The following is a 5,250-nucleotide window of genomic DNA, read 5'->3' as shown; positions in this document are numbered from 1 at the left end:
AACAAATGTATCTAGTTCTACGATGCGTGGATGATTCGACAAACACACCAAAAGTAGAAGAATATTGGGTTGAGTTTTTTAAGGTGAATGGCACATTAGGTCTTGGGTTATCAAGTGAACTTTGAATGTGTTAACTAGAGTTGGGCTTTACATTGACGATGTAAGAGGACATGGGTACAACAATGAGTATAACATGAGTGGAAGACAGAAATGTGTAAAAAAAAAGATTCTTTGAAATAAATTCTAGAGCTTTTTACACACCATGTGGTTGTTATAGTCTTAATTTCGCATTAGTTGATATGGTGAAATGTTATCCTAAAGCCAAGTCCTTTTTTGGAGTGGTGCAACGTATCTAATCATTGTTCTTTTTCTCTACAAAGAGATGTAATTTTTTTACAGATAAGGTGCTTGGTTTGATTGTTAATCTATTGTCACATACCTGCTGAAAAAGTCATGTTTAGAGTGTAAAAGCTATAAAATAACAATTTGTAGATATAAGAGATCATTTACTTGACTTAGAAGAAGTTGTTGATGATTCTAAAACAAAAAGTACAACTTCTTTCTCTAATATCAATGGAATGTCTATGTATTCCTAAGTGATCTCATACCCGAATTCTCCGTTAAAGTCCAATGTGTACCTATGATACATTGCATTTGCAAGTTCCTTTCTTTGCATTGCTATGGGAGAAATGTCTCCAATCCAATCCAATTCATATTTATTTCTTTTATTAAGTGACAAACCTTTCTCTTTATCATCAATCAGATGCTCCAACATGTTAATGATAAACATTGATCTACTTGGTAATATCTATGAATTAAATGTTTCACAAAAAAAATTTATACCATGCCACATTTTGGATACTCTTTGAGGAATTCCTTTGACCATCTTCTCTAAGTAAATTGGATCGATGAAGTACCGACTCCTTGTTTAGTTTGTTTGAGAACTCTTAAATTGGCATAAAATTGTTCTAAATAGGTGGATCGAGCACACCTCCAAAACAATAATTTCAAGTCTTCACCCATATTTCCTTCTCTTGCCTAATTTGTATACCAATAGCGACAACAAAAACTATGCCCTGTATTTGATAATAATTAAAAACTTGATCTTATAAATTCCTAACAAAATAAAATCAAATAATTTAGAAACTATTCTTAAAAATTGTGTGATAAAATTTACATATCAAAATTTCACCGGTTAGAGAAGCCCTATTTCATACATTAAGATAAGATGTTCACAAGGGCCAGAAAGACTCGGTCATAGGAACTTCTAACAATTTGATTAGTAAAGCGCTAAAAAATATATAGATTTGTACATTAAAATCAAATTGTAATTTGAAAACATACATTTTGTATGTCTAAAATGATGTTAATGTTATCTCCTTCTTCTAAATTTAGATCATCAATCAGAAGTTTGAAAAACCATTCCCAACTTAATCAACACTCTCCTTCCACCACAACCCATGCTATCGGGAACATGTGATCATTTGCATCTCAACCAATAGCAGAAAGTAGTTCCCCTTTACATGTATACTTCAAAAATCCTCAATCAACCCCAATTATTGGTCTATAACCGTTTATCCAACCACTCTTATATGCCTCAAAACACACATACATTCTATGTTATTTTGTTTCGTCTTTGGTTTTATCTTTGATGGTTTGAAAATAAAAGTATCATTATTCCTTTATTGTAGTTCTTCCAAATAGTTCCATAAATCACTGAAGTATTTCTCGACATCACATCCAACTTTGGCCAAAACTATTCTTTTGACTATATTCATGAGAGAACAACTCACGTCACAATTTAAATCCTCCCTACAAAGTTGTTGAAGAGTTTTTATGAAAATATCTCTTTGGGTTAAAATTCTATTGCGAAATTTCATCTCAACATACTTTGCAGAGACAACATGTTTTTATTATCAGAATAGCAACGGTGCTCAGGACGATAATTCTTTACTATCCACCTTACATGCAAAAAAAAGTTCCAAGAACATCCTTTTTACTGTATTTCACCCTCATTCTGTAAGAGTCTTGTTTAATCCATTTTAAACTAATTCTACAATCAAATTAATAATCTATTATAACATCTTTTATCATTTGTTTTAAATCAAACACCATGCCTAAAAGAATCCCCCCTACACCCTAAACACAAGGGTTGAATTTTGAATATTCAACGATCGACACGATTTGCATAGTATCAAGGTCGCGGTTCGCTTATTGTGATCACGTTGTAGTTGATTAGTGTTGCTTGTCAAACGTGTGCATGAACGACACAATATCGACTCTAATTGCTAGGTCGGTCATTCATCAACAAAACTTAGTTGGAAGGTTAGGATTTCTAGTTTACAATGTTTATGGTGTACCCTATTCTGTAATCGCTCTTTTTTGTTGTTTTTTGCTTTATTATATTTTTCATTAAAATGGGAAGAAAGAAAAGTAATAAGTATAAGGAAGTCAAAAAACATGTGATGGAAGGTTTAAAGGAGGTAGCAGAAAAGAAAATTTATAGAATTGTTAAAGAAATTATACAGGAAAATCAGGAATGAGCAAATGTAAGGATTAATTGCTAATAAAAATTGTGAAGAAAATGCAGCACGAAGACAGGGGAAGAAAAAAGGAATTTGGAAGGATGATTATAATGTGTTAGATAAATTAGACCGGTTAAAATAAGAACTTAACAAAAAAAACTTCATATGCATGAACGGTTAAGAACCAGGATCGGTAAAAAATCTGACCGGTCAAGAATCCAACCGATCAAGAAGACAAGACCGATTAGAAGAACAAGCAGATGATGTATCCAAAACCGGAAAGATATTCGGTTAACCTGAAGCTATGAACAACCAGTAGACCTCCTAAACCGAAATGCATTCAACCGGAAAACCGATGAAGAGACTACTTAGAGAAAGAAGCCAAGAATATCAAACTAAGTACAGCCTACAAACCGGTATAAACAGATACTTTGAGTATCTACGGAAGATGATACCAAAGAAACAGACTGTAACATTGCCATATCCATACAAGTCCGGTGATACTCTACAAGCTGCAGAAGACCGCCTGAAAAGATCTTTCCACTCTGGGATAAGTCAGAAGTGCAACCTTCCAGGTGCAGGCAACTGTCCAACCGACAGTTGCTACATTAAGTAAAAGACAAACCTAGCCGGTTTGACCTATGTCTTGGGAGCTTAAACCGCCAATATTACAACACTGAACCTCTGCTCAACCAATTAGATTCAAGAAGAAGAAATGTGACCGTTGACACATTTCACCTATAAAAGAAGCTGAAGAGGAGTAAATGCAATACACCAGTTCCACCAGCTACAAGTTCTAAGACTTATTAATTACAAGTTCATCTCTCTACAAGATTCAAATTTTAAGTGAACATTTGAAGTGAGATTACAATTTCGGTGAGAATTGTACGAGTGTTTATCGAGCATCAAATAAGTCTCGATCGGATATTGTGTTTGTGTATTCCTTATTGAATATCCTTCTCGCGGTTTCGAGAAGAAGGGGTGACGTAGGAGTTTTATCTCCAAACATCCATAAATATCTGTCTTGTTCCTTACTTTATGCCAGCTCTACGTTCTAACCGATTTATACTAACCGACTCATACCGTCCTAACCGATTAAACATCACTTTAACCGATTTACTGAACCTCAAACCGACCTACTAAACTCCAAACCGACTTTATCCAAATCTATCTTTATTGATCATGTGTGAGTGTTGCTTCAACCTGTAACAAACCACTTCTGCACTTAAACTCGGTTCAAGGGTTTGTGACAGTTTGTATAGTATTGAAACCTGGTGTTAATCTCTAACCGGATTAAACACTAACCATTGAGTGAAAGGTGTAAACCGGCCAGACCCCGGTCCGTCATCCGCGTGCTAGATTCTAACAATTGGTATCAGAGCAGGTAGTCTCAATACTCAAGCAACCCGAAGCAAGCAAGCATGACTTTCGAGAAGCCTCCAATGCTAGAAGGTGATGATTTCGCCAACTGGAAGATACGCATGCACTTGCACCTAATCACTATGGATGATGAGATGCCGTTCATCCTATCTGAAGGACCGATAAAGATTGATAAAGATAGGAAGGATTGGACAAAAGAATCCATATCTTCAACGGTTTGGACAGAAATACCTTTTGTAAGGTCAAAGATTGCAAAACCTCAAACGAAGTATGGGAAACAGTGATTCAACTTCATGAGGGAAATGAAAGAACGAAGGAAAACAAAATAATGGTGGCTACCCAGAAGTTTGAAAACATCAAGATGAAACCAGGAGAAACCATGAGGGAGTACAATGACCGGTTTACAGATGTGATAAATGAGTTATCAACTCTTGGAAAGAAGTATGATAACAATAAAACTATCATGAAAGCTTTGAGATCTCTTCCAAGTGCATGGGATATAAAGACGATGGTGATGAGAGAATCAAACTGCCCAAGCGAGATGAAGCTACACGATGTATTCGAAGATCTTAAGGCATATGAGTTTGAAATGAGATCTAGGATCAAAGATGAAATATCAGCCTCAACCTCCACTAAGGCCTTAGTCACATCCATGGAACCGGTTGCTCCTGCACCGATCAGAACCGTTGAACCGTTCATTGAGGATGTCATGGCAATGCTTGCATAGAAGTTTGACAGATTCATGAAGAAAAGCCAACCGACAAACAACAACTATAACTACGGTGATAAATCTAATATTAGATGTTATAATTGCAATTGTTTGGGACATTTCAGGTGGGAATGCAGAAAACCAAGACGGGATGACAGGAAACCGGATGATCAGAACCAAAGAAACAACCACTCACAAACCGGTGAAGGAAAGGAAATTCAGAAAGCACTAATAACCGTTGATGGAGGAAGTTTATGAGCTCACAGTGACAGCGATGATGAACTCACCTATCTCATGACAAACAAGGAACATGTATTTGACTCTCCTTGTGAAGAATTTACTAAAGATGAGTTATTTAATGCACTAAACACATTTATGCTTTACTGACGATTTGTTTATTCTAGCGCACGCAGACGTTGATTCCATTAAAACAATTAGGGCTGCACTAACGTTTTTTTCTGAGGTAACAGGTTTAACTATTAATGAAAGCAAAAGTGTGGCATTTTATGGAGGCGTGAAGGACGAAACAAAGCAGAACATCTTCAACATCATGGGCATCAAGGAAAGCAGCTTTCCCATAAGGTACTTAGGAATTCCGTTAACTGCGAAGCAGATCGAGATCTCACACTGCAAGCC

Source organism: Impatiens glandulifera, chromosome 8 (genome assembly GCF_907164915.1).
Source record: "Impatiens glandulifera chromosome 8, dImpGla2.1, whole genome shotgun sequence".
Classification (NCBI taxonomy): domain Eukaryota; kingdom Viridiplantae; phylum Streptophyta; class Magnoliopsida; order Ericales; family Balsaminaceae; genus Impatiens; species Impatiens glandulifera.
The sequence above is the reverse complement of the archived record's forward strand: the minus strand, read 5'-3'. Positions refer to the sequence as shown.